General features: G+C 40.6%; 1 protein-coding gene across 15 annotated transcripts in view; it reads right to left on the reverse strand.

The window, feature by feature from the left end:
• PCDH15 (protocadherin related 15) overlaps positions 1-14,070 on the reverse strand; it is a gene marked incomplete at its 3' end in the record, with an annotated part of 626,354 nt that overhangs the window by 454,728 nt on the left and 157,556 nt on the right. For all 15 annotated transcript variants that reach the window (XM_081912931.1, XM_081912944.1, XM_081912932.1 and 12 more), the window contains one exon: positions 5,089-5,167. The remainder of the gene's footprint in view (positions 1-5,088; positions 5,168-14,070) is intronic.

The following is a 14,070-nucleotide window of genomic DNA, read 5'->3' on the forward strand; positions in this document are numbered from 1 at the left end:
GTGTTAAATTGGCACCCAGTGATGGAGCTCCTAAAACATTTTTCTGTTAAAGTGACAAAAACAGAACTCCCATTATATATCATGGCATTGATCAAACAAACTGCCAGTATTAAGAACACTCTTCCTGACTTTAAGATGTTAAAAGTTCAACACAGCTATGTTGACTCCCGACGAAGTAAACCCATGTAACAAAATGCTGGGATGAATTTTAAACAAGGGGTACTGGCACCTAGCTACTATCTGCTTTTGAAAAGAGTGACAACACTGATCATTGTTACAGATATTTATGATACAGGTGTTAATATTTGTTTGTTAATATTAATGTTTGGTGTTAATATTTGAAGGTCACTCATTTAGTATCACTAAGTATACAGATATAATAAGAATTCACTTGCCCAGGCAAGCGCATTATGTGACCCATGAGAGCAGCAAAATAACCAGACTGTACAACGGTGATGGGATAAAATCAGGCCAAGTCTTTACTGACAGCAGCAGGCGGGGCAAGGGTTGGAAAGGCATTGGGTCCCAAAATCAGTTCAGCATTCCACAAGCACCATGCTGATGGAATGGATCCGCTGGGTTTGGATCACTCCAAACCTGAACAGCAGGAGTTGGCCAGTGTCGAACCGTGCTGTGGTGCAAGTCAAGCAAGCAAGGTCTCACTGGGGGACCAGGGTGCAGATTCCAACTAGGCAGATACCAAACCCATGCTTGGGTTTCTCAATCCTCCCCTCAGGCCCCTTATGGCGGCCCCCTATACTATGTTGATCCTGCCATTTCTAACCTCATACGATGTTCTTCCACCTAACAATGGAAAACCATATGTTTACTGAGGGGGAAGGTGGGGGGGACCCAACCAAGTGCCAATCAGGTTGAGAGAGGAAAAGATACTTTCCGGCCCTGTCACCCAGCGACCCAAAATTGCTCAGTGAAGGTTCTAACCTGATAAGCTCTCAAAGCAAAATGGCTGTGAGCTCCAAGGAAAGCAGCCTTATATAGGCTTTCCCCTACTCTTTGCAGCAAAGGCTCATGGGACAGCTTTTCCCATGAGTCCATCACACAGAGAAGATAACTGGGCAAAACCTTGGTCCATTGTGTTTTCCTATTTCTCTTGCCATCAGTTTAGGAAGGGGCCAAAACTGTCACTAACCCCACATTCCTCTGAAGCAAATAATGGCCCCTAGAGAGGTCAAGATAAACACTCCTTCCCCTCCCTGAAATGTTCATTGCAATTGTGCTTAATTCAACCTGCTTTGGTGTGCCATGCACTGGCAGAGGAAGAGGAGTGCGGGGGAGCACACCACCTCCAGCAGCGCGATCCGGGCAGGGTGCCATCGTGGCTGCCCCACGATGCGTGCCAGCCCTGCCCCCACCTTCTTTCCTCCCCCCGTGCCGGAGCATGAAGCTTCGCCACTGGTGCCATGTGTGTCTGTGTGCAGGTGTGCGTGCATGTGCACAAGTACACAAATGAATGAACACACACATAGGGAAGCACTGGATATGCATTGTGGATAGCTCAGTCAGTACAGCGTGAGACTCTTAATCTCCCTGGTCCTGGGTTCAAGCCCTACGTTGGGCAAAAGATTCCTGCATCGTAGAGGGTTGGACTAAATTACTCTTTGTGTCCCCAACTGCAACACTATGTCCCCTACAGGATAGAATGGCAACTATTCACTTGTGTAGGAGAAAGCCAAATATTTATTTGGGGCACCATTAAGTTAGGGGCCAAGCCTTCTGCGTCCTCTCACAGTTAATACATTCAATTTGTCCCCTAAGAAATTCCGCAAAATTCATAAATACTCCAGCCAGGGCTTGCTCTGGCTTTTTGGCCACCTCAGGGTGCAGTGAAATGTTGGGAGTGTGGGATGAACTGGTGGAAATGGTCTCTAGATAAACTATAACTATTACTTGCCAACTTGGTGGGTAAAACATCAAGCACAGATCAGCTATGAAAGATAGAGTTGTTGTTTAAATGATAGTCAGCAGCTATTAAAAGCAAGATATTCTGACAGCCACCCGACCCTCATCCTTTAGTAAAGCTTTGACTTAAGTTAAGTGTAACAGCAGGAAGTAACTTATGATGTAGAGTAAGGCTCTCAAGTGTGCAATATTAAGCAGAACTTATCAATACGCATTCAAGTGGTCTAGACGTAATAAATTGCCCTCTAAAATGTAATTTGGGCAAATAAGAAAAGTCCCTGTGCAAATTCCCAGCAACTGAGCACACTTGTCAGTTGTGCCTATAGGATAACCAGATTGCCCTCCGGCAGCCTTCTTAACAACAAACAAAACATTCCTTTTTCTAACATGTGATATTTTTCTTCCAAAAATGTACAAAACAGATTTTACATGTAACTAAAAAGCTCGTTTTAAAATATAAGCTAGGGCTACAATGCATAATTGTCTCTTTCTTTTATATATATAACTGCTGTAGGTAACTGCTGTCCGTAATTAAATATACAAAAATAAAATTGAGGAAATAGAGGAAATAGAGACAATCAATTCTGTGATATTTCACATTTGCAATGTAAACTTTGGCTTGTGCCCCAGTATACTGGGGCTCCCACTTAAGGAGTGTTGTGTTCTGGGCCCCTAAACGCATAAAGCGGGGAGCACCCTGTAAAAATCGCATAAAGTGGGAGCACCCTGTAAATGCCCCTTAAATACCCTCTCTGCCACTCTCTCTTCAATCCATGCAAAAAATACTGTATCCAAAAATATGTAAATGTGGGGATGCCTGTATTAATATCCTTACAGGAAACCTATTTTCTGACCTATTGACCAGTGGTAGAAACTAGATTGTATGGTATCTTTGCTAATATCAAGAAATGTAGAAGGCGTTAATAGCAACCAAGCAAGAGTGGGTTCCTTCATCAAACAAAGTGTACTAATTTTAAATAAGCAATCCCCTGGGTCTGGTTTATATTTATATAAAGAGATGCAAAATTTTCCTGCATAAACACATCATTTCAACACAATTTAAAATCTTTCTTGGCTAAAGCAATATCCCTTTGGGGAAAAAAATAATTGCGTAGGTTGTCAAATTTCTGAAATAAATATGTCATATTTTGATACCAGGATTTATCCATCAATGGACTAAATGTTCATTGTTCCTGATAGCATAATTGTGCCAAGCGAAGCTCTGGCACTCTTTTACATTTTAGAGAATAATTAAATATCTGCTGAGAAATCTTCATGGACCAAATAAATGATCCTGTCTCCAGCCACAAACACTGGATTGGTGTATATTGGGTGAGGTGTGTGAGAGTTTTTACCATTAATTTAGTATTCTATTTTGGATACCATCAACTAAAGCTTTAATGGAAGATAAGAAAAACTGTTCCTTCATTCATCTCAATCACTACAGGCAATCACAAGAAGCAGCAAAAGCCCAATAGAAGCTATTCAGTTTAGTTCAAAAGGAATCAGCGATAGAGGGAGCAATTGTAACTCATATTTATCATAGCATCATAGAATTGTAGAGTTAGAAGGGACCCCGGAAGTCATCTAGTCCAAGCCCTTGCAATGCAGAAATCTCAACAAGATCATACATGACAGGTGGCCATCAACCTCTGATTACAAAGCTTCAAGGAAGGAGAGTCTTCAACCGATTACATCTGGGTCTAATCTGATGCAAAAGGGAAGGGAAGGATTTGCATTTCCCAGTACAAGAACAAAGTGTGTATCTCCTATTGGAGGAAAATTCATGTTGTCCCATGGCATGGTCTGAAGGCACTACCTTGCTGAAGCTAAGCACTTCTAGGTCTGCTGCTCAATGCTTGGATGGGTGATGGCTTTGGATTCCTTGATGAAACACAGTGGGATATGATGATGATCATTTCCCCCTTTGCCTGTGAGCCGCTAGCACAAGTGTGACTAAAATTTGAGCCTCCTCTTCCCATTTACTTTAAATATTTGAAGCAGCCTTCAGAGCAGCTGAGATTAAAAAGAACACTGTCATCCCTTTCTCTATGCCTATATTAAAGTTTTGGAAATACAGCGGTACCTCGGGTTAAGAATTTAATTCATTCTGGAGGTCCGTTCTTAACGTGAGGTACCACTTTAGCTAATGGGGCCTCCCGCTGCCACCACACAATTTCTGTTCTCATCCTGAAGCAAAGTTCTTAACCCGAGGTACTATTTCTGAGTTAGCGGAGTCTGTAACCTGAAGCGTCAGTAACCTGAAGCGTCTGTAACCTGAGGTACCACTGTATGCAGGTTCACTCAGTTTAAGCACCAGAAGATTAATCGACAGGGTTTGTTTGGCGCTTTAAAAAAAAAATGTTTGATAATAGACTGGGACAAGGAACAAACTGGACACAAGAAGGACCAGCCATACTGGCTGCTCATGTCCCAGTGTACAGTGGTGCCTCGCAAGACGAAATTAATTCGTTCTGCGAGTCTTTTCGTCTTGCGATGTTTTTCGTCTTGCGAAGCACGGTCCGTCGCAACTGCGCCTCTTCAAGCGGCTTTAGGAAAAAAGGGAACAAACTCGCAAGACCATAGGGAAATTCGTCTTGCGAAGCAACGCAAAAACCAAAAAACCCTTTCGTCTTGCGCGTTTTTTGTTTTACGAGGCATTCGTCTTGCGGGGCACCACTGTACCTGCTAATTCCTATTGAAGTGGTCAGGTGAGATTGGGCTATAATATTTAACACTGATATATCCATATGGACTTTGAGGGAAGGAAACTGAGCTCCCTTTACCTCCCTTTGACTTATGATATGTTTTATGCTGTGACTTAGCATGTTTCTGCCAACCTGGCTCAGTTGCGAGAAATCAATCGGCCTGAAAACAAACGTGGTTCATCATTTGAGCAATGAGTAAGACAGAGGCGTGGAAAGGTTTGTCTCAAGTCACCCATATAGAAGTTTTTTGAAAAACCCTAACTACCCTTCCATTTTAAGAAGTGGACAGATGTGTGCATAACCTGTGACTGCCACATGACATCCCATTTGTCTCTCAGTAAGTGCAAGGATTATGAATATAAATAAAAACATATTCATTTAACTCTTTGTGCAAAATGTAACATATGCTCTCTGACGTTAAATAAACAAAAAGATTCAAGTTTCTGAAACATTTCCTCACCAAGACTCTGGAGTCATGATGTTGGGTTGAGCTTCACTGCAATATGGCATTCTGTAGTTTGTTCACCATTGTTGGAAACCTGTAGATAAAAAAATCATTTAAAAAAAATGGTGGCAAAATGGTGTTATGTTATAAATGCATGCAGTAGCAAACACAGAACAGTCTTAACGATAATTTATTTGATCGTATATAATTTTTGTGACACTTGCCAACTGTAATAAAAAGAGGGCCTCCTTCTAATCCGAGTCTACATACTGAAAACTGGCGCAAAAGCAACAACACTTCCTTCTTATGGTTGAGTTATTTAATATATTTATTTCACTTTACTGTTACAATATGGTGCTTTTATCCACAACATATGTATATGTGTGTCCAGTATTTAAAGTAATTACAATAAATTTTTGACAGGAGCCTTTCTGGATTTTTTATTCAAGTAAGACAATGAACAAAGAAGCTGTAGGAACAGTATTTTATTCTAGTTCTTTAAAATATATATATAATAAAAAAGATCAAGATAAATGTGAAGCAGCTAAGTATTCCTCAGTGACTACCCAAAAGTGGATTTCTTTCCCTCCCTAAGCTATTTATAAAACTATAGTAATATTTAATATTTAATGTTAATATTTACATGAATATTGTACAAAACCCTGTAAAGTCCAGATTCTTGCACTTGTAAAATAGGAATACTTGATATATGCCCTAAACATCCTTGGTATTGTTCAAATGTCATTCATATTTTGTCCATTAGGGTCCATGCAAATTAGCCAGTATATAGCCCAATTGCACATACTGTCTTATTGAGTGGGTGGCAACATGCCTTTACGTGGTTGCCTCTCAAGGCAGAGCTCTATTCTGACTTTCTTCACCAATATAAAAGGACCTGTTTCATTATATATTGCAAGCGGTGATGTTGCCATAATTCATAAACACAATGAGTTCATATGTAACACAAATAATTCATTATCCCCAGAAGTAAATCAAGATTCTGCGCATATGCTCAATATTTAGCAGAACCAAACACCAGGTCACAGTATCTAAAATTTTATTTGCTTGGAAACATTTTTTGTTAGTTTTACAGACAATAATTTCAGCAATATAAGAACCTAAAGTCAAATGTCCCCACAATAAAAGAGAAATGTGCTTATGTGTACCTGCGGACCACGTAGCAAGGTCTGCTGCAGAATCTGCTAATCAGCTGTGAAATGTGCCAAATACACTTTCCTTTCTGTGTGGTAAGAGCATTTGTGCTTCTAAGGAGCTCTCCTTAAAATTCAGTGCCACCAGCTATTGAATAAATTTATCCAATGAAGACCCAAGCAGCTCACAAATACTAAGGTTATATCTGCAATGAGTGTTTATTTTCAGAATGAAACCACTTTCTCAAGAAGTGCTTTTTAGGGGCAAAAATATATGCTCAGTCTCCACAATCTTATAAGAAAGTGTTGCATTTATCCAGCCTTAATGTCAGTTAAATATATTAAGATAAGACCTGATGAAGAATATTGAAAAAAGAGAAGGAAATGGTTCTGTAAGCATACCACTAAAATGTACCACTTTCCACATGCTCTGAAAAAAATATTTGAAAAGTAGGATATAATCAATTACAAAGAATGAAATTATAACATAACAACATAACATAACCCTAAGGAGCTCCATCTCTGAAATCAGTTCATTGTGGAATTAACATAGAGATTCCACACATGGTAATTTAATTTAGTGATGTATTAACAGGCAGTGTTCTTTCCAATGCTCAAGATTCATTCTGTTATGCTGATTCACAAATAAAGATCAACATATGTCCTTGGCAACTTAAAATGAAAGTTTATTACCTACAGGTTCAGCCCATGACATTTGTTCTTATTGACTCAGAATGGGCAATTACTGAGCAATATCATCTTGAAAAACCTCTCTGTGAATCACCCCATTAGCTTCTCCTGTCTGTCTGTCTATATCACTAGTGAAACTGTGATTCATAAACTCCATGTCCCCACCCCATTACGAGAGGCCCCTCAATCTGCTTGTAATGTTCTTCCCACATGCAGGCTGTGTGGCAATACAACTTGACTGTCTGGTGTCTAGATCTTTGCTCTATGCTGGGTCAAATCCTGTGAACTGAAACATTTTAACTCACTTCTGTCAATATGTAACTTTGGCTTCTGTACCCCACCCTGCAGGACATTAAAAGGTTAACTTTATGTATGGACGTACAGTCTCCAAGGTTGGTTTCTTCACAGAGGTTTATTAGTAGTAGGGTGTATTTGTGCATCATTCATGCAGAAGGAGGAAAAGGCACTTGCTGAAAAATCTTGAATGCGCTCTAAGCAAGATAAAAAGAGGCTGTACCAACTCCAGCAAAACAGAATTAAGTCTTTCCCATGGACTTTCCCATAGTTGGGCAAAAGAACAGAGGAATAATAGAAAAGGAAATATTTTTAAGGCCCTTAGGTGCACAAATAGACAAAACACTACAGGTATACAGCTATGTATGTTTCAAGGAAGTGCCTTGAGGCAAAAAGCAGTGTTGCAGATTTCATCTACATTAAAAAACAACAATAACACCACAAATCTAAAAAAAAATCCACAGCTGTTCAAGTTAGAGGATTAAAGTGAGCAGGGAACTCACAGCACAGTCAGAATACAATGAAGTATCATTAGCAGTATTGGACAGTGAATCACTCGAAAGGTTTATCTGTCCTACAATAAGCCTTGAAGAGATATAGAATGCAGATTTTGTGGACACCTGGGACGCGGGTGGGGCTGTGGGTTAAACCACAGGGCCTAGGAATTGCCGATCAGAAGGTCGGGGGTTCGAATCCCCGTGACGGAGTGAGCTCCCGTTGCTTGGTCCCTGCTCCTGCCAACTTAGCAGTTTGAAAGCACGTCAAAGTGCAAGTAGATAAATAGGTACCACTCCAGCAGGAAGGTAAACAGCTTATCCGTGCACTGCTCTGGTTCGCCAGAAGCGGCTTAGTCATGCTGGCCACATGACCTGGAAGCTGTATGCCGGCTCCCTTAGCCAATAAAGCGAGATGAGTGCCGCAACCCCAGAGTCGGCCACGACTGGACCTAATGGTCAGGAGTCCCTTTACCTTTACCTTTACCTTACTATGCTAAACTCAGAGAGACAGCGCAGAAGGCTATCTGCTATTGTTAGCTGCCATTGCCCAAATACTTGCCAAAAACAACATCCAAATACTTTTTTCTGAAGTCGGCCAAGCCCTCTCCTGTCACTGGGTGTTAAGGTGATCCCCCCCCCAAAGTGCACAGGAGATTACACCCAGAGCTGACATGAGGGTGGTCATGCAGCCTGTGCTTGTTGTTGCTAGCCCAACACAATCTCCTGTTATTGGTCCAGGGACCAAAGTGTTAGCAATTCATGGTTCAATGGTTTTTCCACTTGGGCACCCCACAGTGGATTGCTTACCTGCTGCTGAATGTCCACAAATGATAAAAGGGAAAGGGGAGGTGAAAGGGGAGATCTGAGTAAAGGATTGGGATTAGGAGAATGGAGGGGGGAGGGATCCTACGTTCTTCAGGTACGGTATATCTGAGAGTATGCATATATGATATAGACAGATGGTTGCATGGGGAAAACATAGGAGGTTGAGTGATGGAAGAGGGAAGGGAATTTTTACAATATAATATACAAATACAAATATAATTCTCCACTTGTAAATATATTTTTTATTAAGATTTTCTTTTTTATCCTTCAGAATATCACAATGCAACAAAACTCAGTTTTAACTGGAATTATACAAGTTAATAACATGACTCAGTAAGCACTTAGTTTCAAAGCCAGTTTAACAGGGCATTCCAAAGTAACAAGGTGCCCTACATTCATTAATTTTCAACACAGCTTCACTTACAATAAAATGATTCCAGAAATACTCCCAGGGTTCTCATTATTGATTACTATCTACAGCAAAACAAATGAGCCCTCATACAAACTATCCTATTAATCCAGGTTTCTTCAGATTGGAACTCGTCTAGGTGATCATGATATAGTACCAAAGGATTTTTAAATAAATAATAAAAAAATAAAAATAAAAGGTAGGACACATGCTATGCCAAAGTGACATTTCACTGTAACAGATTAAAAACCTCTACAGTACTTAATTCACTGAAATCCCTTTCCATATCAAGGCCTCTATCTGACAATAAAAAAATCTAGTCATTTTCAAATGCTTAATATTGAAGATTTTTTTCAGTAATTCAACAGCTATCACCTTTCCCACTTTGCATTGGAAGCCTTTGCTATTTTATATAGTAGATGAAAAAATAATTATGCTGAAAGATGGTTCACTTCACAAAGGTTGAAAAATGCATTCAGGAATTGAATAGGCAAGGGATAGCCTTAACTTGTCAACTTATCTTCTTTGAATATATTTAATACTTCTCAAAAGTTGTCACTCTTAAGGCAATTAATAGCACAATCCTACACATATCTATTCAGAAGCAGGTTTCACTGAATTCAATGGGACTTAGCCCCAAGACAGTAGGTACAGGACCGCAACCATTCTCCTTTCCTTTTGATGAACATTCTTTATTGCTTATACACTTCAGCTCCATAAAACCAATATTAGGCTGAGCACATGATTATTCCATGACAGTATTTCCCTTAATTTCTATTGCAATGATTGAAGTGACACGTTTTTCACTTCACTGATAGTTGGCCATAGAAAAGTCATGTAAAATCTAGGGGGATGTTAGTAGACCACAAGCTGAACATGAGTCAATGGTGTGATGCAGCAGCAAAAAAAGCTAATGCAATTCTAGGCTGCATTAACAAAAGTATAGTGTCCCAATCAAGGGAAGTAACAGTACCACCAGTTGGTCCAGTTCTGGGTGCCACAGTTTATGAAGGATATTGAAAAGCTGGAAAGTGTTCATATTAGGGTGACCAAGATGTCTGGAAGCCAGGTTTACAAGGAACAATTGAGGGAGTTGAGTATGTTTAGCATGGAAAAGAATAGACTGAAAAGTGGTATGATAGTCATCTTCAAATATCTAAAAGGCTGTCACATGGAAGATGGAACAAGCTTGTTTTTTGCTTCTTCAGAGGGTAGGACCCAAACCATTGGATTCAGATAACAGGAAAGTAGATTCTGATTAGACTTTCTGACAGTAAATGCTGATCCCCACCTCCAATTCATAGTCTTTTTCGCAGTTCGTTTGCATTTGGTACGAGACACTGTTTTCAGAGACATTATGCAGCTAGGGGAGAAGAGAGAAAAATGGGCAGATAGTGATCTTTTGTCCTCAAATGCACCCATTTACTTTCTTCCATATTTTGCCATTCATTCATTTGGGAAATAATATAAAATTATTGATAAACAATATAGGGGAGGCAGAACCTTCTACCTAATCATGAAACTGAGTGGTTAGTCCTTCTCCAGCAGGTAACCCACAGTATTTGTGCATGCACATAAGATGCAGCGGCTATGCCATAACCGCATATGAGAAGCAAGGGAGCATAAAGGTTTCTGCCATAATTTTTCTTAATATTGAAACAGAAATGAAAACAGATGGATCCTCCCTTTCTTTCAAAAGGGTCTTTCTTCTGCAAGAGGGCATAATAACTCATACTGCTTAAGACTCCCTTTCTTTTCAGATTCATAGGAACAACAGAAGAAAACTGATACATTGTCTTCTAGGTAACTTAAAAAATGCATATAGTGGTACAACAGCCAGTTATAGTTTTTGATGTGAATTAGTATGAAGATATATTAATTATATTTAATCCTCCACAGACCTACATGTGTGGGTTAATGAACAAAGCAAAAAATGGCTGGTACCTGTTTTGTTTTTTGGTTTTAATAAAAAAAGTCATGTGGCTAGCACACAAAGAGTCCCAGTAGCAGATCATTGAGTCTCATAATGGAGCAGCTGAACCAATCCCCTCTTCAGTTGAACCCATCAACCCTCACGCAGTGAAGCAGACCACACTCTGAAGTAAGTTTAAAAATGATTTACTTACTTAATTGAGTTCACAGTTGTGCATTTTCCTTATGGCAACAGCAATAAGATAATGCAGGTAAAATACTTAGCTGAAGTTCAGCAAAGGCAATCGCAGACAAATGTCTGAGACTGGGAGCTAAATTGAGGCATGTCTGCCTCCTCTGCATGTAGCATGAGAAAGAAAGAGAGAGAGAGGGGGGGACAGGAAACAAGTGTTACTTCCTTCCTCCTATGAGAAGACAGGACATGACCTCACTGATCCTCTCTACTAATTAGAACTCTGTTGTCCTTAACCCCTTCATATACTAACTAGCATACTTAGGCTTGAATGCAGATCTCTCACAGTTTTAGCAGTGATGCTGTCAGGGCAACACTTGGGACAGAAGTCCAAAGTCCCACTCAGCAGAGTGAGAAAGAAGACCACCAAGGTAGTATGGCTGACTTTCCACATTTTCAAATACGTGAAGTAATGCCCAATACTATCTAAAGATGGTGCAGAATCTAAAATTGCTAAACTGTGCCAATGAGTTTCAGCAGCAAACTACTACAGAACAGTTTCTAGTGTGTTACAGAATGACAGAAACTGAGAGTCTTGAGAACTTGCTAAGATAGGCACACAAATATGAAAATGCTGCAGCAATGGCTGGAAGTTAAAGTGAATGGAAGCGCAAGCAACCCACAAAAATATTACAGTTGTGACATCTTAAGTTTTGCATCTGTTTGAAATAGAAAATGATGATGATACCTATTTCCATAAAGGTAAAGGTAAAGGTACCCCTGCCCGTACGGGCCAGTCTTGACAGACTCTGGGGTTGTGCGCCCATCTCACTTAAGAGGCCAGGGGCCAGCGCTGTCCGGAGACACTTCCGGGTCACGTGGCCAGCGTGACATCGCTGCTCTGGCGAGCCAGAGCCGCACACGGAAACGCCGTTTACCTTCCCGCTGGTAAGCGGTCCCTATTTATCTACTTGCACCCGGAGGTGCTTTCGAACTGCTAGGTTGGCAGGCGCTAGGACCGAGCAGCGGGAGCGCACCCCACCGCAGGGATTCGAACCGCCGACCTTTCGATTGGCAAGTCCTAGGCGCTGAGGCTTTAACCCACAGCGCCACCTGCGTCCCAATACCTATTTCCATGCCATCCCCTTATTTCAATATTTTCATGCCAACCTATTTATCTGCCTGAATAGATTGTCTCAAACAGCAGCAAAAGGTTCATATAGAAAATCCCTCAACGAGCTTTGTAATTAATAATTCACCTTGATGCAAACAAGCTGGCAAAGGTCAGTTGGTTTGACCATGCTATCTAGAAGAACATTAATCTGACTTTACTGAAGCATGCAGGCATGAAGCTTATTTGGTTGGTTCTTCCACTGACAGTGGCTGGGAGGGAAGCCAAAGCAGTTTAAAGAGAGAGAGAGGAAGAGCAAATGATGCCTATTTCCCCAGGAGACCTTGAAAGGGCTTGGGTTTAAAACATGACCTGACAACATTTCAACAACCCAGGTTTTGTCAGCCACTAAAGTCTGATTGTTTTAATACATACATATGGCACAAGAACCCTTGAGGCATGCCTGAAGGTGAATAAAGAGCAGCAGATCAAATCTGCAAGCAGAGGGTCACCGCGCAGATTCCTGAACACATACAAATATATTTTTTAACACAGTGCAGAAATAAAAAGGGACATTAAAGACTACTATCACAGCAAGACAAAGCTATTTACAGGTACAAGTATGCATTTTCTACTCATATCACTCTTATTTTCTGTATTGTTTTCTCATTGCTGAGATTGGACAGGACCAATAAAGATTTCAAAAACCTAAGATTCTTTTTGTAGCTTTGTCTTTTTGGCATGAATTCAAAGGATTCATCTTCTTCAGCCAGATCTGCGGGAGCCATTCTATTGCCCCTAGATGGCCTCCTACCCCAACCTCCTCTTTCCCTTCTTTTAAAATCCCAATTATGGCTGCAAGGGCGCCATGTAGAGTCTGCTCTGCAAAAAAGCCCTGGCGGTGGTAAAATATTTCCCTGCAGAAAACCCATAGGGCAAGGCTGTCTTCTAAGGGGTGAATGTTCCCACCACAACCATAGTGGTTTTTTGAGGACACAGCCTTTTTATCTGCACCATTTCCTCTTCCCACAGCTTCCTGCTTCTTTTGCTACCAGTCTGGTAATCCAACCCTAACAGAACAACTTTGGGGTATGTACAGAGGTTGGAGGAGGAGGAAGATAAACCTAATATGCCATTGCGTAAGTGGGCGACCATCACTGGATGGCACCCCAAGTTTGCATGGGCAATGGGTAGAGGTTAGAAAGACACCTAACATTTTCCTCATGTTACTTTGATATAGTATTCATCATAATTCATTTCATCCCATAGGCTGCCTTCAGCCAGAATCGTGTGTTTTTTTTAAAAAAATGTTCTCACTGGAATTTATTTTACAGGTTTAGAAACTATGTATTCCTCTTGAGTGCTGATTAAGAAAGGATTATCCTGCTCAACAGCACACTTAATTCAGATTCTACATGATTTCCTGAGGTTGCTTACAAACTAATATTCCAATTACTGCTGCACATTACTTTAGTATCCTTCTTCTGATTCCCCCCCCCCCTTTTCAAGTATTATTATAATCTAACTAGGAATGGAACATAAAAGGGATCATAAGCAACAAGTAAAGCCAATGAGCAAACTTAATCATCTTGCTGGTGACATTGCACAAACAAGAGTCTGAAGTCTACTGAAGCAAGAACTGCCCACTGTAAGAAACAGAGAGCTGTCATCAAAAAGAGCATTTCTCTGTTGATTCTTCCTTTTATCTCCATGGTGTAGTAAACCATTTAACTCTGTGACAGGGTACCATCATGTGCCTCCTTCCTCCTAGGCTTCAGATCACTAGCTACCACTGGTGAGGTGTGCACAATAGGATAATGTTCTGTGAATCTGTCACTGCTACTGAATGAGAGTTTGGAGACCTTGACAAGGATGGCATTTTTGGTAGGCACAGCATGTCTTCAGTAATGTGAAGT

Source organism: Podarcis melisellensis (genome assembly GCF_964234715.1).
Source record: "Podarcis melisellensis genome assembly, chromosome: 5".
NCBI lineage: Eukaryota > Metazoa > Chordata > Lepidosauria > Squamata > Lacertidae > Podarcis > Podarcis melisellensis.